The sequence below is a fragment of the Erpetoichthys calabaricus genome, chromosome 12 (assembly GCF_900747795.2).
Source record: "Erpetoichthys calabaricus chromosome 12, fErpCal1.3, whole genome shotgun sequence".
Taxonomy (NCBI): Eukaryota; Metazoa; Chordata; class Cladistia; order Polypteriformes; family Polypteridae; genus Erpetoichthys; species Erpetoichthys calabaricus.
Genome location: NC_041405.2, coordinates 31004987 through 31026099, shown reverse-complemented (window position 1 = coordinate 31026099; position 21113 = coordinate 31004987). Strand labels below are relative to the sequence as shown.

The 21113-nt window shown below is 43.5% G+C and overlaps 1 pseudogene; it reads left to right on the top strand.

Moving 5' to 3' along the window:
• Nucleotides 1-14118: 14118 nt before the first annotated feature.
• LOC114663254 (40S ribosomal protein S27-like) lies at nt 14119-14404 on the top strand (annotated as a pseudogene).
• The last annotated feature ends 6709 nt before the right edge of the window (nt 14405-21113 follow it).

Below are 21113 nucleotides of genomic sequence, written 5' to 3'. Positions count from 1 at the left end.
CTGATTGGAGTCGTTCATGCTTGAAAATCTATGAGCGTTATTTAAATTAAAGCAGTACTGGAAGGAAGGGTGGGCTAAAAGGAGGCAGATGGCTGATGCTAAATTACACGAAGTGTTTGGTTGAAGTCTTTGAAGCTAACTGGTGAGTCAACCAGCTATTAAGTGTAAGGGGCAATAACATTTTCACACTGGTATTGGTAAAATGTGTTCATTCAATGAATGACGTAATAAAGTGTTATTGCTCATCAGTTTGGAAAAGGCTGAAGTTCTGGAATTAGATAATCCAGTTAGTTTGAGTGAGGGCTTATTAAACTAAAACCATCTGCCACTTCCTCCAATCACAATACCCAATGTCTGAACATTTTTACTTTTGAAGGCTTCTTTCACTTGAGGGATAATTAGTTTATGTTTGCTTTCGTTAACGTTTCTGGTTTTGATAGCCTCGTCTTTGTTAAATTCAGATCTTACAGTGAGATCAATAATCAGAATTAAGTCTTTTTTTAGTGAATATTAGGTCTGGTCTCAATGTGTTCTTTCAGTTGCTCTTTATCTCATATCAGATTTTGTTTGACGGCCTGAAAATATTCATCGTCAATTTGTAATGCTAGAGAACATCGAGAATACACAAACACTGTAATTAAGTGAATAAAAATAGGCCTCTCGTGAAGGCGAGCCAGAATAAGTGTTTTTATTTAAATGGATGAAAACCTGTTGACCGTTTCAGGACGCAGCCATCAGGATCCACCTTGAAACAACTCCGTGGGACACTTGTTCCTGAAGGAGCACACACAAGCCAAAGTCCTCCCTCGTGCCAACACAACCTCCTCCACTTTCCCAAAAGCACGACAGACAAGTGTCTGGTAAGGCAATTAAATCGAAATGGTGGCACCGTGGGCAGCACTGCCAACCTCACAGTACTTTGTTTCCCATCCTGTTAGGTGGCCTGGCAGTTCAAAATCGGCTCGGTGTGTGTGAAGTGAGTGTCCAGTTTACTGTCGGCTGCTGCCTTTCAGAGTCGTAATAGCAGGACAGGCTGTGTGTCTGCACGACAATAACGAGGGCAAACCTCGTACTTTAGGAGAATGAAGGCTACCACTTCAGAAAACACATAAAGTTGTCAATTTAATGCCCACCATCAGCTTTGTACATGTCAGCCTTTCACTTCCCTTGCTGTATTGTAGCATCGTGTAAACAACGTAGTTGCTGTAAGCCATTTTCAATAAAAATGTCAGCTAAATAAATCAACCCGAGTGAGCAACACTGGAAAGATAAACTGCTCTCATTGTGACACCTAGTGGCCGAGGTCAGAAACTGCAGTCAGAAGATTCTCAGTTGTCAGAGCAGAGAAGTTCAATAATGAGAGGCCAGGATACAAAATATACTTCTGGTCCAAATTCTTTGTTAGTTTTACCTTTATATTTTAAAAAAAAATAACATTATTACCTCTCCACTCCGACACTAATTTGTTTTCTCTTCCTTTTCTTTTTTTAAAGACCATTTCTTTGCTGGATGGTGGATTTTGGGGTTTTGTCTCCAGAATCTTAGATTCAAATTCAGGGTCTGCCTGTTATCTGGGTGGGTTTGCTTTCCACTTCACTTTGCCACAGACAGTTGGCTCCAAATCAGCTCTGTTAATAATAATAATAATAAGTTTTTTAAATTTTTATTTAGGTAGCGCCTTTCATACACTCAAGGACACTTTACAATTCAATGAACACATTAACAAGACACTAGAAATTACATACAAGAAAATGAATAATACTCATTGTAAAGATGTGTTTGAAATTAATAATAGATTTTTCCTCGCGAAGGCTGAGAGGGAGAGCATTCCAAATTTTAGGGGCTATCACACTGAAAGCTCTGCCCCCCATAGTTACTAACCTGTATTTAGGTGCAGGGAGTAAGTGAGCGTCTGATGATCTGTTGGTGTTTGTGTGAGTGGGCCCTGTGATGGACTGCTTCCTGACTTGAATCCAATGTAACCTGGGGTCACCACATGTATAAAAACTAACTTGGATTTCATATTAAAATGTTACTTACACTTAAAAAGCACAAATGGTGAATGCACAAAAAAACACAAAAAAAGAATTAGGTTTTTACATACACTGTGAATGTATTCATATGTAATACTCCACCGGGGCGAGAGGGGGCGCTGTCACTAATGGTATCGTCTCCTCTCTCATCCACAGGGCTGACAAAATACCCAGTGAGGGCCCAATAAGGAAGCAGGCATCTCATTTGGACGGAGCTCCAAAACCACAAATTGTGATTTGTCAAAGCCAGGAATGCTGCATCCTTTCATTTGATTATTGTTTGCTGTGTCGCTCCCACGAGTGCTTGTAATGTTTAACCAGAAATGAATGCCTGATTAAACTGGGCATCCCAAAACTATTTTGGACTCTCCTTGTGTCTTTCCTCCTCCATTAAATATATAAACCTGAGTGTGCAACACAGAAAAGATAAACTGCTCTAATTGTGACACCTAGTGGTCGAGGCCTGAAACAGAAACACATACAGCGGCTTGCAAAAGTTTGGGGCCCCCTGCTTAAAATGTCTGTTACTGTGAAGTGAGCAGAAGATGAACCGATCACCAAAAGTTGTAAAGTTAAAGCTGACACATTTATTTAATATTTTAAATAAGATTACATTTTTATTTTCGTCATTTTTATTTTCGTCATTCACAGGTACAAAATACCAAAAAAATGAAAAGGGCCTGAATTGGTTTCAAATAAATACCAGAAAATCCTGGAAGCAAACATCACGCCATCTGTTAAAAAAGCTGAAGTTAAAAAGTGGATGGGTCCTACAACAAGATAAGGATCTGAAGCACACCTCAAAATCTACAATGGAATACCTCAAGAGGCGCAAGCAGAGGGTTTCGCCAAGACCCTCACAGTCACTCGAACTAAACAAACATCACTGAAAATCTGTGGATAGATCTCAAGAGAGCAGTGCATGTGAGACGCCCAAGAATCTTGCAGAATTAGAAGCCCCTTGTAAGGATGAATGAGCAAAAAATACCTCAAGTAAGAACTGAAAGACTCTTAGCCGGCTACAAAACACATGCTACTTGCCAAAGGGGGTCTTACTAAGTACCGACCATGGTGGGTGCTCAAACTTTTGCTTCAGGCCCTTTTCATTTTTTTGGCATTTTGTACCTGTGAATGATGGAAATAAACATGTAATCTTATTTAAAATATTAAATAAATGTGTCACCTTTAACTTTATGGCTTTTGGTGATCGGTTCATCTTCTGCTCACTTAACTCTTTACAGCAACAGACATTTTAAGCAGGGGCCCCAAACTTTTACAAGCCACTTTATGTGTTTCAGTTTCTGACCTTGGCCACTAGGTGTCACAATTAGAGCAGTTTATCTTTCCAGTGTTGCACACTCAGGTTTATATATTTAATAGACGAGGAAAGACACAAGGAGAGTCCAAAAAAGTTTTGGGATGCCAGCCATGTTACTCAGTTTAATCAGACATTTATTTCGGGTTAAACATTACAAGCACTTGTGGGTGTGAAACAGACAGCAATAACCAAACTGAAGGATTAAGCAATTCTGGCTTCCAACTCGGTAGAGCAGTTTGTGGTTTTGGATCTCTGTTCTCAGGTAACTCCAAATGAGACGCCTCCTTCTATATAGGGCCCTCACTGGGTATCTTCTCAGCACTGTGGAGATATATATATCTAGTAGGTGTCCACCTAAATAATCAGATTGAGATTTAGAACTAAGAAAGCAATACTGCACTCCAATCTACACCCCATCAAGTAAGTGAACCAGCCGCTGTGTCGCAATGCCAGAGGCTTTGCCTGAGGCACTGATGTCTGAGATTCGATCCCCATAAGGAGTTGCAAAAGCGTGTACACCTGACGAGCCCCAATAAGGGTGAAGCACGTACCGTGTACTCTTTGTATTGTTTGGCAGGTACTGTATCACATATTTATGAGCTGCTTCTCGTAACTGAGGACGTGGTGGATGTTTGCCGACTGGCTGACCAACCACAAGCATTACCTGGTAGGTAACCACCTAAATAATATGATTGTGATTCAGAATTAAGCATGTAATATAAATATAAATATATATATATGTATATATATATACTAGCCACCCCCCGCGGCTCTGCCCGTGTAGTAGTGAAACAGGACAAACTTTATAAACCAATAAATAAAAAGGTATCGCTAGCTAAGCAGAGGCAAGTTACGCTCCGAAACGCAGAGGTAGACCGACTTCCCACTCCTGACGTCACGCTTCCCCCCACCTCGGCCCGCAGCCTCTGTCTCGGATTAGCACGAATATATCACTCCTGCAAGCAAACTATGATTGACAGAATTCACAGAATCAACCGGAATGTTCAAGCAAATTCTAGCACATTCTAGAAAAAAAACCCAATCTAAATCTGTTAAGGAGTTCTGTCGTGAAAACCAGACAGACATACAGACAGATGTTGGATTTTATAAATATATATATATATATATATATATATATATATATATATATATATATATATATACACATCCATCCATCCATTTTCCAACCCGTTGAATCCGAACATAGGGTCACGGGGTTCTGCTGGAGCCAATCCCAGCCAACACAGGGCACAAGGCAGGAACCAATCCCGGGTAGGGTGCCAACCCACCACAGGACACACACAAACACACACACACACGAAGCACACACAGTAGGGCCAATTTAGAATCGCCAATCCACCTAACCTGCATGTCTTTGGACTGTGGGAGGAAACCGGAGCGCCCGGAGGAAACCCACGCAGACACGGGGAGAACATGCAAACTCCACGCAGGGAGGACCCGGGAAGCGAACCCAGGTCTCCTAACTGCGAGGCAGCAGCGCTACATATATATATATTCATTGCATTCGTAGTCTGAGTCCCGACCTGATTGTATGGGTGGTTACTTACCAGGTAACGCATGTGGTTGAATGAAACTACTCCGATCTACAGGCTGTCAAATAAACGAACCACACACCATGGCACAGCGTAAAGGGACTTCATCTTTGACGCTGACGTACAAGGTTTGATTCCCGCAAGGGGTGCAGTAGAAGACTGTGTACGCCTGATGAGCCCAAATAAGGGCAAAGCACATGTTGCGTACTCTTTGCATTATTTGACAGTAAACTATGCTCTATATATATATCCATCCATCCATTTTCCAACCCGCTGAATCCGAACATAGGGTCACGGGTATATATATATATATATATATATATATATATATATATATATATATATATATATAGCATAGTTTACTGTCAAATATATATATATATATATATATATATATATACGCTATATGGACAAAAGTATTGGGACACCTGCCCATTACACCAACAGGGACTTTAAAAATGTTGCTTTCAAATACATAGACTTTTAAAATGGCGATGGCCCCCCCCCCCCCCCCTTTGCAGCTATAACAGCTTCCACTCTTCTTGGAAAGCGTTCCACAAGAATTTGGAATTTGTGCCCATTCATTCTGTAAAGCATTTAGGAGGTCAGGCACTGATGTTGGACAAGAAGGCCTGGCTCACAATCTCCATTTCAGTTCATCCCAATGGTGTTTGATGGGGTTAAGGTCAGGGCTTTGTGCAGGTCAGTCAAGTTCTTCCACACCAAACTCATCCAGCCATATCTTTATAGACTTTGCTTGTGAACTGGGGCACAGTTATGCTGGAATTGAAAAGGGCCTTCCCCAAAATGTTTCTACAAAGTTGGAAGCATATTGTTGTCCAAAATATCTTGGTATGCTGAAGCATTAAGATTACCCTTCACTGGAAGTAAAAGGCCTAGCCCAAACCCTGAAAATCAGCCCTACTCCACCTTTCTACACATTGTGTATATAGTGAGGGGTGGCCTCGGACATTACCCGGCCGGGACGCCTCCTGGATGGAAGGACCAGGGAAGAGAGCATCTGCGGGGCACTACCTTCCCTGAGACGCTCTGTGACACGATGGACTCCCGCAGGGCACGCCAGGACTTGAAGTTTGGTACAGGCTTGTTGGGTTCTGTGGGGACCACCAGGGGGAGCTGCAGAGCCATTCAATGGATTTCCACCATGACCACCTGGAGCACTCCCAGGTGGTGCTGAATAAAAGGTGCCACTTCACTCCATTCGGGGAGCCAGTGTCTGGAGGAGGTGGACGAATCTGAGAGATGAGTGGAAGCAGCAGAGAAAGAGAGAAGGAAGACGAGGACTGATCATTGTGTGCTTTGTGCTTGATGTACCGTATCGAGACAGGGAGTGAAGGAAAAGTGGTCCCCTGAAAAATAAACGTGTGTTGCTTTGGACTTGGGCCTCTGTGCTTGTCTGTGTCCGGGTCGGGGGAGCTGAACTCCCCTGGTATTCCACAATTTTCATAATATATATATATTGTCACGCATACACATCCAAGGATCTCCTTGCTGGCTCATTCGAGGTAGAAGGTAACCCACCGGGGTGAGAGGGGGCGCTGTCACTAACTGTGTCTCTTTTTTTTCCCTACAGCTCCCAGAAACCTCACAATGATGAAGAGCCTCCACTGAGTTGTCCTTTTGAGACCTGTTCCAGACAAGTGAGAGCTCTATGGAAATCCTCCATTTGTTGCTATGGCTAAAGTTAAAGCTGAATTTGTAACCTGAGTGGTTATGTTATTTATTACCAGAAGGCACTTGTTTAACTAACTAGAAGAAAATCAGGGAATTAAACAGGACAACCCAGCTGGCGTCCCAAATATTTTTTGTTTGTTCTGGTTCTGTTTGTATCTGTGCTCAGCCAGCTCACCATACTTGTGTATATATATAAACTGCTCAAAAAATGAAAGGAACCCTTTGTAATGTGAGTATAGCATCAAGTCAATGAAACTTGTGGGCTATTGATCTGATCAGTTAAGTAGCAGAGGGGTTTGTTAATCAGTTTCAGCTGCTTTGGTGCACTAGAGGGGCAACAATGAGACGACCCCCAAAACAGGAATGGTTTAACAGGTGGAGGCCACTGACATTTCTTCCTCCTCGTCTGTTTTTTCACTAGTTTTGCATTTGGCCATGGTCAGGGTCACTACTGGTAGCATGAGGTGATACTTGGAGCTCGATTGGCATATGCCATAGAATACCAGAATTGGCAGGTCCATCACTGGCACTCTGTGCTTTTTACAGATTACAGCAGGTTCACCCTGAGCACATGTGACAGACGTGAAAGGTTCTGGAGAAGCCGTGGAGAACGTTATGCTGCCTGTAACATCGTTCAGCATGACCGGTTTGGTGGTGGGTCAGTGATGGTCTGGGGAGGCATATCCATGGAGGGACACATAGACCTCTACAGGCTAGACAACAGCACCTTGACTGCCATTAGGTATCAGGATGAAATCCTTGGACCCATTGTCAGACCTTATGCTGGTGCAGTGGGTTCTGGGTTCCTCCTCGTGAACGACAATGCCCAGCCTCATGTGGCGAGAGTATGCAGGCAGTTCCAGGAGGATGAAGGAATTGATACCATTGATTGGCCCCCACGCTCGCTCGCCTGACATAAATCCAATAGAACACCCCTGGAACATTATGTTTTGGTGCATCCGACACCGCCAGGTTGCACCTCAGACTGTCCAGGAGCTCAGTGATGCCCTGGTCCAGATCTGGGAAGAGATCCCCCAGGACACCATTTGTCGTCTCATTAGGAGCATGCCACAACATTGCCAGGCATGCATACAAGCACATGGGGGCCATACAAACTACTGACTATGATTTGGAGTTGCTGCAATGAAAGTTCAGCCAAAAGGACAAGCCTGCCGCATCATTTTTTCACTTTGATTTTCGGGGTGTCTTTGAATTCAGCCCTCTGTAGGTTGATCATTTTCATTTCCATCAAATGACGTGGCATCCTTTCGTTCCTAACACATTACCCAGTCCATATCAGTAGAGATAGCCAGCAGGATTTTTTTCCCATTGAGATGTGATGTGTTTTCAAAGTGTTTCTTTAATTTTATTGAGCAGATTATATATACGGCGGCACGGTGGCGCAGTGGGTAGCGCTGCTGCCTCGCAGTTGGGAGACCTGGGGACCCGGGTTCGCTTCCCGGGTCCTCCCTGTGTGGAGTTTGCATGTTCTCCCCGTGTCTGCGTGAGTTTCCTCCGGGCGCTCCGGTTTCCTCCCACAGTCCAAAGACATGCAGGTTGGGTGGATTGGCGATTCTAAATTGGCCCTAGTGTGTGCTTGGTGTGTGGATGTGTTTGTGTGTGTCCTGCGGTGGGTTGGCACCCTGCCCAGGATTGTTCCCTGCCTTGTGCCCTGTGTTGGCTGGGTTTGGCTCCAGCAGACCCCCGTGACCCTGTGTTCGGATTCAGCAGGTTGGAAAATGGATGGATGGATGGATTATATATACACTGTATATAGATATATATATATATATATATATATATATATATATATATACTGTATAGTGGAAGCCAACCCGACCACAGACAGACAGACACCATATTAAGTCCACCACACACAATTTATTTACAGGTGCAAAGTCCCACACAGCACACAGTGCTTCCAGCACCAATCACATTCTCTCTTTTTCTCTCGACCGCTCAATGGTCCTCTTCGGGCCACCTTTTCCCCTTCTCCAAAGCCTTGCCTTCTGCCACCCAACACCAGGTCTCTGACTGTTGGAAGGCGGCCCCTTTTATGTTGCCCTGGATATGCTCCAGGTGCCCCTTAATGAACTTCCGCTGGCACTTCCTGGTGTGGCGTAAGTGCTGGTTTCCAGGGCTTCAGGACCCAGAACTCGCCCCCTGGTGGTGGCCACAGGCCCCTATAGGGTTCCCAGCTCAGTTCCCGTGACCCCCATAGCAACCAGGGCGGCTGTCCTTTCCTGGCAGAGGAGCTATATAGGCACCCCGGCTGGGTATGGCACCCAGCTGCCCGTGACAATATATACATATATTCAGTACCTTCACATATGCAGTACTGTAGTACAATAGTTTGGTGCACCACACAGACATTTCTTGCCTTGCACCAAGTTCTGCCAGAATGATCTCTGTCCCCACCAAACCCTGAGCTGGATTAATCGATTTTGAAAATGTTTTGTTTGATATAATACAGTATATTACATATAAATGTTGGCTGTATGCAGCTGTCTTAGTAGAGCACTGGGGTGATTTTGCTCAAAAGCAGCAGTTTTCTCAGCCATGGCAGGATTTGCTCAGAGTGAACGATGTTTTTGAACTATCACGCTCACATGGGCTTGCTCCTGCCTATTTATCTGAACTGTGTGTTTTACATCAGCCATCTAGAGTGCTTAGATCTTCTGGTCAGCTGTCTCTGGTTGTCCCTCATACCAAGTGTAAAACCAAGGGGGACAGGGCTTTTGCAGCTACTGCGCCTCGCCTGTGGAACTCTTTACCTCATTATATAAAGGAGTCGTCTACAATTGAACTGTTTAAAACAAGACTAAAGACTCATTTCTACTCACTTGCATTCAGTTACCTTCAGTAATACTGATGGCTTCCTCTTTGTGATTATATTACATTACTTCTATTTTTTATGTATATAACATTACTTCTATTTATTATGTATTTTATTTTATGTTCATATATTTTATTTCTATTTATGTTTTCTGTTAATTTGTTCTATTTTTGTAAAGCACTTTGGCAACAGCATTACTATGTTTGTTTTAAATGTGCTATATAAATAAATTGACATTGACATTGACATTGACAGACAAAGTGGCCACATTGTGTTCACGGGTGCCTAGAATGTGTTAACCTTTTTAAAAGTCCAAATTGAATTTTGAATACAATGGTTATGTCACATGTGTGGTAGGAGGGTGGTAGACAAGTCGGTGAGTGGGTGGTATGACCCACTCATGCATGAAGGTTTAGAGGTAACACCAGGAAGCCTTCCCCTGATTTCGACCTGGAAGAAGGCCTGAAAGCCCACCACCAACCTTGCCTGAAACTTTTCTTCCTCTTTTGGTTACCAGACTACATAGCCCAGAAGATCAGCCTTGATGTCAGTTTGGACCAGTGAGTAACCAGGACACCTCAGCTGAAACGCAACTTATGTGGTTTTGTCTGCATAGCAAAAAGTTATGGATCAATATCACTCAAAGTAAGCAGGCGTCTACCATTTCACAAAGGTAACAGTTGTGCCAAGTTCCAAGGGGATGGTGTGATTCGTTTTGAATTATTGTGTCCACGTCTTTTTTTCTGACACACTGATTTCACTCATCACCGCCTAAATAATTTACAGCCAATGAAAAGCTGGAGTTGAAATTTTGACCCCAGATCAATACTTTCCGCACATACACCCACAGAGAGACCCAATAACACGCCTACTGAGAAGATTTGTATTAACTACGCCACCTGTCATTCTGATTGAGTGGTTTCAGCTGTCGTGTTCATAGACTTGCACTCCCAACACATCGACATTGTTCTGAAATCGTGTTCAAGGTTGCCTCAAACCTGCAAATCCACTTACTTTTATGTACAGTGTGTAATATGCGTCCTAAGTACACTTAGTGTGGACGAGTAACAGCTTTAAAGGAGTCTAAAATTCAGTTGAGGTGCCAGCCGTCTAATAGGAAGACAGCAAACAGATAAACCAGGCCATCACTGCTGCATTCACCTCGGCAGTCATCAAAATGAAAACGCACGGTACAGCGGATCTAAGGGTGGCCGAGGTTCAAAATGAGATGCCATCTTCTGGGGACACCCATTTTTATGCTGTCTCAACCGGAAGGTAAAAGAGCTTTGCCAGTTCAAATGCCCCCATTGAGTCTCTTCTCGGCACAATGGAGGGATAAAGAGATAACACTGCTAGCAACAGCGCCATCTCTCATCCCGGTGTGGTACTGCATACCTTAGTGGGGCCAGGAAGGTGATCTGCCGACCCACATACTTAATATTAGTGAAAGTAAAAATCTTATCTGCTGTGAAACATCAACCTATTCGTTTTTGAATCGGCTTAGTCCATTTTATGGATATGGTAAATATTATTTTTTTAATTTAGCAAAACTTTTGCCCTGCATGTATATATGCAATACATACACACACACACTTCATATACATTTGCGTGAGAAGCAAAGTACATCAGGTTGGGGGGACTCTGCTATTGTCTTAAGCTTAAGCGTTGATGCACCAGAAGGAAGAGGATGTTGAATCCAGGAAATTCCATATCCAGATCTCAGGCTGGTCTCCGACTGAGCATTTTAATGTGACTCTGACCTTGAGCATTGTGCTCTGTCCTGTCACATGACATGTCACAGCAGACTAAAGCCCACAACAGCTGTAGATACATAGCTCACACCCTAATCTCGGTCAAATGCTTTTGGCAGCTGTTAGCAATGCTGTGAACAGAGTGACAAGGCCCGTGGAGGCTGGCCATCAGTCACGTACAAGATCTGCTCGTTTCTCCATTAACGATATGTCAGGTCAGCACATCCGCTACACGTTGTCACATGGGTGACCTCCCAGATCAAGCAAATTAAAAAAGACTGACCTACACACTTCTGCTCAGGCTCCTTCAGTTCAAAGGTTCATTTTGTCGATGATGCTGACATCTCCTTTCTCCATTTCAATTGCATGTCACAAATTAACACAGAGGATTACACATTCATCCATGCACGGCCCGAACCCACTAATACCATTATAGGATCACAAGGAGCTACAGTCTATCCCTGGTACACTGGGTGAAAAGCAGAACCCAAACCAAAAATGACGGGGTGCCAGTCCCTCACTGGGTGCAGACATACTCTTCTGAGGCCAATTTAAAGCTGACTTTTTACTTTATATCTAAATCTTTGAGAAATGGGAGGAAATCTGGAATACCCAATAACTCTCACAGGCATGCGGAAAACTCCACACAGGCGGTACTTGCTTCGGGAATGTCAGCGGCGAGAAATTTACAGAGGAGGCACAACTCATTTGGCACTGCTTGAGCTGAACTGAGTTCAGAGTGCAGAATCGTACTCAAGCAAGCTAAAAGAGACCCTGAGAGGGCAGTGATCCACTGGGCTTAGGACTGCAAAGGTGTCTTCTTTACACCTCCAGGCAATCAGTTTCAGAAGTCTGGAACTTTGAGGCAGGACTAGTAAACAGTGTGTGCCTCTCTGATACAGGAAATCAGTTGTATTTTAAAAGGAGGCAATGACATACCCCGAGCCCCATACCAACCACACAAACACACACAGCCCACCTGAGTTATTGGCAGCCACTGAGTAGATTAGCATTGTAGAGTGTCTTCTTCTTCTTCTTTTTTCGGCCGCTCCCTTTAGGAGTTGCCACAGCAGATCATCTTCTTCCATATCTTTCTGTCCTCTACATCATGCTCTGTTACACCCATCACCTGCATGTCCTCTCTCACCACATCCATAAACCTCTTAGGTCTTCCTCTTTTCCTCTTCCCTGGCAGCTCTATCCTTATATATACCCAGCATCTCTCCTCTGCACATGTCTAAACCAAAGCAATCTCGCCTCTCTGACTTTGTCTCCCAACTGTCCAAATTGAGTTGACCTTCTATTGTCCTCATTTCTAATCCTATCCATCCACGTCACACCCAATGCAAATCTTAGCATATTTAACTCTGCTACCTTCAGCTCTGTCTCCTGCTTTCTGCTCAGTGCCACCATCTCCAACCCATAAAACATAGCTGGTCTCACTACTGTCCTCTAGACATTCCCTTTCACTCTTGCTGATATCCATCTGTCACAAATCACTCCTGACACTCTTCTCCACCCATTCCACCCTGCCTGCACTCTCTTCTTCATCTCTCTTCTACAATCCCTGTTAATCTGAATTGTTGATCCTGTGGAGAAAAAAAAAATTAACTGCTTGCAAGCTACTTAGGGTTAATAGCTGACAAAGCCATTTTGCTATAATGGCAGGTTATACATACAGGCGTCTGTCATAAGACAGGGTGCAGTAAGCTGACCAAAGACAATTTTCAGTTTCTTCAGAAATGTGTCTTCTTTAGGGTCTATCTGACAAGTGAAAAAAATAAGAACAGATGGCTCATTAGCGTAATAAAATAAAATGCTTAAGTAAACAATATTATTCTTTTTGATTAAGTAAGGGGAAAGGGGAGGAAGAAGAAATTATAAAAAGCCAATAGAAAAAAATTTAACTTTGCTCTTCTGCCTTGCAACGTAGAATCCATGTACTCCTCTGTGACTGAATAAAAATCTAATTGATTGAACTTGTTCTGTCTTCCCATGTTTTCTTCCACATTCCCAAGTATTTAAACTCATCCACCTTCACCAACTCTACTCCCTGCATGCTCACCATTCTACTGACCTCCCTCTCATTCACACACACACGTATTCTGTCTTGTTCCTACTGACCTTCATTCCTCTCCTCTCTAGAGCATATGTGTATGGCACAAAAGGTGCAAACACCAGTCGTAGGGCAAGAATAGGGAGAGCACGAAGGTGTAAAAAGTATGAATGAGAACTGAGTTTGAGACATAAATAAATATATATATATACTAGCTGTGTAAGCCCGTGCTGTAAAAAGTCCTAGAAACTATTGAAATTGTCAGAAAAAAAATTTAAATGTAGAGATGTTAGGCAATTGAAAGGAACTACTCTGGGCATCTCTCTCCTAGGAGGATTTGTTTTGCCAACATGCTGGCCTCGCTTGTGTATTAGCGGCGGGAGGAAAAGTAAAAGAAATACTGTTTTGCTGATGTTAGTGGCTAAGAGACTTTGTCTTTCTTCTGAGGTTTCATTTTGCTGACATGCTGGCCTCCTTTGTGTTATTAGCAGCGTTATTAACGGTTTCTGGAGCCCTTACCCCGACTCCAGCGCTCACTTCCGGATTGGACAGACACACACACTTCCACACATAGATGTTTCTATATAAGATATGTATATTTTTTAAATGCCCCATTCCCGAATGCATGTGACTGCATGAGCTCCATTATCTCTTAGTGGTAGTACAAAGCTGCCCCATTGCTCGAGGTTTGCGTTTTCTTTATCCGTCCATCCAGGACGATTCATTAAACACGCTGTTAACCAGCCTTGATCATGGAACTGGAAAAAGAAGCAAAAAAAAGTTGACCCTAGGCAATGAAATAGGATCTGGAACTGCATGATTAAAGTGCAAAGACAAATGTGAAGGTATTGAATTGCACTTTTGGAGAAAAATATGATGCCTTTCGCAAAAGACTTGTTGCACCCATTCCCTGAGAAGGAGAAGAAGGAAGCACAAGAAGAAAAGCCTCGTTCAGAGTCCAAACTCCTATTTCATGGATGTGAAGTGCCCAGGTTGTTACAAGATCACTACGGTGTTTAGCCATGTTCAGAGAGTCGTGTTGTGTGTCAACCCACCGGAGGCAAAGCTAGGCTCACAGAAGGGCGCTCATTCAGACGAAAGCAGCATTAGAATGCTACCGTTTTCTGGAAGATGCTGTACAGGATTCAGATTATGGATCTCTTGGAACTGTGTTTCTCAACCTTTAAGTATTGGTTACCCGAGTTTTCATAACAGTTTAAATCGTGTCCCCCTAACATTTTGTTGAAAGGAGCCCACTAATACCAATTTGTTCTTTTTTAATTAATGATATATCATAGATGCATCATTTATTATACCTACTTAACTTTACTCGACATTTATCTAACTCTATTTTTATTTTTCTAGCATCAGAACGTAGTTTAAGTTAATTTGTTTTGGTTTCAATAGATGTATTTTTCATATTTTCGATTCTTGTTTTCTTTTTTTCACATCTTCGCGCCCCCCTTTTTGTTACTTCGCACCCCCCTAGGGGGGCCCGCCCCACAGTTTGAGAACCACTGTCTTGGAATAAAGGCTGTTTGGTGCAGTCCAACCCAATGGGACCTGGATCATGTATCAGTAATTGATTAATGGAATTTCATATGGTGGGGTACAATTGATCTGTCCTTGTAGCTTCTGCCATTATGACTAAATAAAACTAATTACTCTGTCTGCCTGTCCTTCGACTCCTAGAGCCTTCTTTCAAGGTGAGAATCTTTGGCGTATTTTAAGTTTCCACAGCATCAATAAGGCAGTGCACATCCATGAATAAAAAAATTAAAGAATTGATTTACCATTCTTCACATGTCTAAATTATACTTCCTGGGTTCTAGTTCTTATAATGTAGTTTAGCTTGATAATTCGTAGCTTTCACTTTTTCCATTATTACTTTTTCCAACAATGTAGATGAGAACAGGCCATTCAGCCCAACAGTGTTGTCCACTGTGGAACGAGCCCTAGACACAGACAGGTAGACATGGTTAAAAGCACCACCACACGTTTATTTACAGTCTTAATATTTATAGTAATAAGTGCACACAAACCCCAAGGTCCCCAAAAGTCCAGGCCAACACCACACTATGCCTCTTTCTCTTCAGGTCGCCTCCTTGCCTCCTCCAAGACCTCGTTTCTTGACCTCCCGACTCCAGCCCCCGAATGGAGGGAGGCGGCCCCTTTTATAGCCACCTGGATGTGCTCCAGGTGCCTTCCAACAATCTTCTGCCGGCACTCCCCAGTGTGGCGTAAGTGCCGGCTGCATACCCGGAAGCACTGCGGGTGTCCCTGATCCTCTTCCACCCAGCACTTCCGGGTGTGGCGGAAGTGCTGAGGTCCAGGGCTCCCAAGGCATCAGGGTGCCCTCTGGTGGTGACCACGGGCCCCTACAGGGCTGAGCTTCAAAGCTCTCTACTTGTGGTCCCCAAAGCCACCAGGGCGGTCGCCCCTTCATGTTCTGGAGGAGGCGTAAGCCCTCCTCTGGTCCTCTTGGGCATCCCGGCTGGGCTGGTACACCACTAATAAATTGCTGAACTACGGACAGTTGAGGACAGGCCATTCAGCCCAACAAAGCTTGCCAGTCCTATCCTAACATCAAGTCGAGTTTTGTAAGTCGCTAAAGTCTTACTGTCTGCCGCACTACTTGGTCATTCATTCCAAGTGTTTATGGTTCTCAGAGTAAAGAAAAACTTCCTAATGTTTGCGTGAAATGTACCCTTAACAAGTTTCCGACTGTGTCCCCGTGTTCTTGATGAACTCATTTAAATATAACAGTCTCGATCCACTGGACTAATTCCCTTCATAATTTTAAACACTTTGGGATTTGGGAACTTTCCAAGTCTCCTAATAAAGAAATTGACCGATGAGATCTTGCCATTATGTTTGACTGAACACTTATCTTATTGAGGATCACACAAATAATCAAGTGTCATGTCTAAGCCAAGTTTAGAGACTATACAGGAGATCTAAAGAGTGTGTCAGGAGAAGCAGGTTTCAGGAAGGATTTGAACCTTCATGTTTATCATCAAGTTAGGTGGCACACCGTTAGGGGGTGGATGGCCAGTTGGCCGAGGTCTCACAGGACTGTGACTGTGTCTGACTTTGTCCATTATAACAGGGATGTCGCTGGATGCACAGAGAGTCATAGACACTTGAAATGAGCTGCCAAGTAGTGTGGTGGACAGGAGGACTGTAGGGCCTCTCAAAACTCAAGTGGATAGGACTGGCGAGATTTGTTGGGCCTGTTCTCAGCTGTTGATGGGCTCCATTTATGTTACTCAGTTCCAAACTACTTTGATTTCCAGTCTGTTTAAACAAGCCTGTGTACTCTTTATTTAATTAGTAATTTGTAAAACTTTTAACCTGAGCACTTCATACAACGCCCTGCACCCGTACTCAGTGAAGCGTGCTATACAAAAATAAACTGAATTGAATTGAAGCTTTGTAATTGGAGCCTTGGTGATGTTTCCCACCAAGAGAAAAGAGTATCATTGTGAGTTTTCCAGTGGAATGTTGCAGTAGCAAAAAGAGGTGAAGGTCAAAGTCCTGTCATTAGTTTGTTCAGCTCAGATCAAATATTTGGCAACCATAATCAGTCCAGCATAGCTGGCAGACAGCTTCCTTAGCCCTTAGGGCACTTGAAAGACCACTGCGCCACTATAATCCACTCAAAACTAATTTAGTTCCTCCAGAGCCTGTCAATCCATTGTGCCGCCTACAGCAGCATCGCCTGAGGGGCACCATTTATGAAAGTGAAGGATCGCTCACTCCAGACACCGAGAGAGAGAGAGGTTGTCTAATTCTGATGCTACTGAGTGGTCGCTGTTACCCGCTGGGCAGCCTTTTATGAAGGTAACAGTGCTCTCCTAAAGGTCAGTGGTATATGTGCTACTGAAGGGGCACACGCTCCAGACACCAAGGGGGGATACACAGGTCATTGAAGTCTAATAATACAGTTCCATATAGCATGACTCTCATGTGCTATTGACACTGACTCGCTGGTGGATAGCTCACACCAGTTCATCTCAGAGTGGTTCAAATGCTTGAACACAGATGACTAGGGAGCTAACGTCATTAATCTGAATTCACTCTTCTGTTCCTGTCACCATTTAACAACTTCCATTGAGGCTGTGGAACTTTATTGTGAAAAAGTTCATCTACTGATTACTATACCAATGCCATAAAGGTGTACACTTGAAACCGCACATAAAGGGACCTCACGAGACATACCACACAATATTACTACACTGCCATTAACTATAAGGATGGCTATGGACTTACTGATATTTCTCCAGATTTGGTCTTTTCATCAGCACGACTTACAAAACTGCTGATTTTTCTTCCCAGTCCCTTAATGCCCACTGTTTTTGTTCTGTAGCCAACATGCAATCACACTTTCTTTAATCCTGTGTTCCCAAACCCCACCTATCAATCTTCTGATGTTCCTCTTTTGGCTCTAACGTTCCCACACAAGTGTCGGCCTTTGCTTCTTTTCACAGCCTGTTTCTTTGCATTGGCCTCTCAAAGGCTGCATGAATGTTTTGCAGTGGACCATTCAAGCAATGTGTCATGCTAGCTTGGTGCCGTGCCATATTCAAAGCCACTTAAATCTTCACTCATGCTCGTTTTCTCCCTCTGAACTGCACATAATCTCCATTCACTGGTAGTCTTCTACTTTCTTTAAGGTGCTCATAATTATTATTAGTGTGAGAGTGTCACTAACTGAATAGTCGATTAGGTGGGCTGTTCAGTGTATACACACACACACGCACACACACACTGAGAACAGCTCAGAACAAACTAGTTTTTAAGGTAAGACCCTAAAAAATCAGACAAACAATGGGAGACCATTGAGTCCATCGGGCTTGTTTGTTTAGTTAATAGCTAAGCTGTCCCATTAGCTCATCCAGATCCTTCTTATGTTGTTATGTTGTCCAGATTTCTGCTTCAGTTCCATTACTGGGTAGTTTGTTTCAGGCTCCCATAACTCAGAAGACTGGACTCCTTCAGTACTGTGTCTCTTCGGAGAATCCTTGGGTACCGTTGGTTTGACTTTATGTTGAATGAGCGGTTGCTCGTGGAGTCCGAATGAGCCACATAACCTGCATTGTGAGGAAGTTCCAGTTACGGCACTAAGGCTATGTGGCACGATTCCCTGCGGGTGATCTGGCATGCAGGATCCTCATTGTTGGGGACCCGAGCATCTGAACCAGGCCAAGGGGACACCCATGGCAGATAGATGGTTATCTCCGGAGGGTGGGACTGAACCGCATGTCTTCCTCAGGGGGTTGCCAACTGGGATCCTGAGCTGTTTTGTCCCCCCCATCCTAACTGACCAGACCTATCCACAAGTATGCGATTCAACAGTTGAAAGAATTCTTCTGTATTTATTTTATCAATGTCTTTGAGGATTTTGAAGACCTGTATAAGGTCCCCATGCAGTCTCCTCTGCTTGAGACTAGACAGTGTAGGAGACGGCCGGCAGCTCAACCCGGCCAGGACTCCCCTGCAATGGAAGGAAGGAAGGGGGAAAGCATCTTTTGTAGGACACTGCCTCCCCCAAGACACTAGATGACAGCTCCACTAGACTGCAGTGGTGACCTGGATTCCCGCAGGGCACTATGGGACATGTAGTGTAATAAGACAGCCCTGCTGGGTACCGTGGGTGCTGCCAGGGGATGCTGCAAGAGGATCGGAGGAGTTGTGTTTCTTCCATAGCCCGTCTTGAGGACAGAAGCTCCGAAGTACTTCTCCATCCAACCCAGAAGTGCTGGCAAGTCACGTGGGAGGAAGAACAGAAGCACTTCCGGGTGAAAGACTATTGAAAGGACTGCTGAAGACCCAACTGGTGAGACAGAGTCGGGTGGTTGGTGGATGAAGCTTGCTGGGAGGTGTGGAGGAGAGAACAGTGATGTGTTTAATTGTGTTTATTGATTGTGTATTGGCAGCTGTGATGATTTGGGAGCACTGTGGAAGACAAAATCTTATTTATAATTCGCCAGCCTACTCACTCACTCACTCACTCACTTACTCACGTCTGTCCGAAGCCGAATGCACAGTCGCCTTCTGCACAGCTGCCCGAAAAACCTTACGAGACCGACATTGCGGCAGGCGGCGGATTTACAGCCGTGAAAATTCAAAGAGAAAGGCAACTTCGATTAAAGCTCTAGAGGCCTGAAAGGCGATTTCGACCACAGCTCAAGGCCTAATTACGCATTCATTCAATACACCTATATCAGGTTTGTGGTGCTTATACTTATTACTATTCCACTCGTGCCCGTTTCATCTTACGTTGTTGAAACGGGGTCTTTGTCTAGTATTTAATAAATATCTTGTGGGTGCTTTTAACCTGTGTCCTGTGCATCTGTCTGTTGGGTTTAAGGGGCAACAGCGACCCCTAGTGTCCACAACAGGCTTAAATCTCTAAGGAATAGGACGTGTCCTTAAGTTCTGGGATGTACCTGGCTGTTCTTGTCTGCACAACTTCAAGTGTTGCTATGTCTTTCTTGTAGTGTGGTGACCAGAACTGCACACAGTACTCCAGATGCAGTCTCACTAGCGTATTAGGGTAACGCACATGATTTATATTCAACAGTTTTAACAATATAACTTAACATTTTAATTTTAATAGTCTCTGCACCTTTTAAACAATGAAAATGTTGCGTCAAGATAAACCCCTGAATCATTTTCCTGCAGGACAGTGTCTTCAATCTTGTATCCATAATTGATGTTCCTGTTGCCCACAAGTAGCTCTTTGCACTTTTTCTACATTAATCTGCATTTGCCAAGTGTAAGCTCTTTGAATTTTAATTTACTTAGGGCGACAAAACTTCATAGAGTTCACTCTCAAGCTTTGACTGAAAACCTGCCTTATTCAACACAAACATATGATGCAAAAGTCTTACTCCTCTCTAGATTTTAAAAGGTAGGTAAATGAACAGTAAGAGCTCTTTTGCTTATGAAAATATTATATAACATTAGCATAAATACAAGGGTAGATCAAAAAAATAATTGCAATTTGAAAATTATGCGGTAACTGCAACAGATAAAAGCTGACACAATACAACATGTTCATGATGATGTACACAGTGCTGCACTCTGCTATTAGTCTACTTGAAGCCAAGTTCAAATGAACATGGACACTCACATGCCGGACTGGACCCTTTAGAACAACTTGACATAGTGAGACCTCTTTGGGCCGAGGCAGGGAAGCCTGCTGAAATTCACCAAAGGACGTTGGCTCAGTAGAGAAGTGAAAATCACATGACTCACCGAAAAGTTTATGCATGTGTAGAAAGGTTTAAAGTGGGAAGAACAAGTGTAGCCACTGAAGCTTGACCTGGTCAGCTGACAACATCATGCTCACGAGCCCACATCAATATGAAGTAGGCCTTCCTCGGAGATGACTGACAGATTACGTTGTCCGCATTTGCTGCATATCAGCTAAGGGTCTGCACATGCCATTTTGCAGGATGAGTTGGGGTACCGTAAAGTTTGTACAAGATGGTTTACTGATCTACACAAGTCAACATCCTTCAGTGAATTCCAGCAGATTTCACTCCCTCCTTCACTTTGGTGGATTGCTCAACAATGGTGTAATCCCACAGTGTTCATCTGACCATGGCTTCTACTAGACTGTTTTGTCTTGGTAGAGTTCTATATTACTCCACTTTCCCCTTTTGTATTCTTTATCAGAATGCCTCACATCCCATAGACTTATCTCTGTTTATAGAGTATTGTACCATATAACTTCACCCCACCTTCCCTTCTACATCTATAACATCAGGCAATGAGATAGAGTAAAAAGACAAGCAGGAGTTAACTTACAACTTTAAATCACCTATTATTGATAATATTCATAAAATAACAATAAGCAAAGT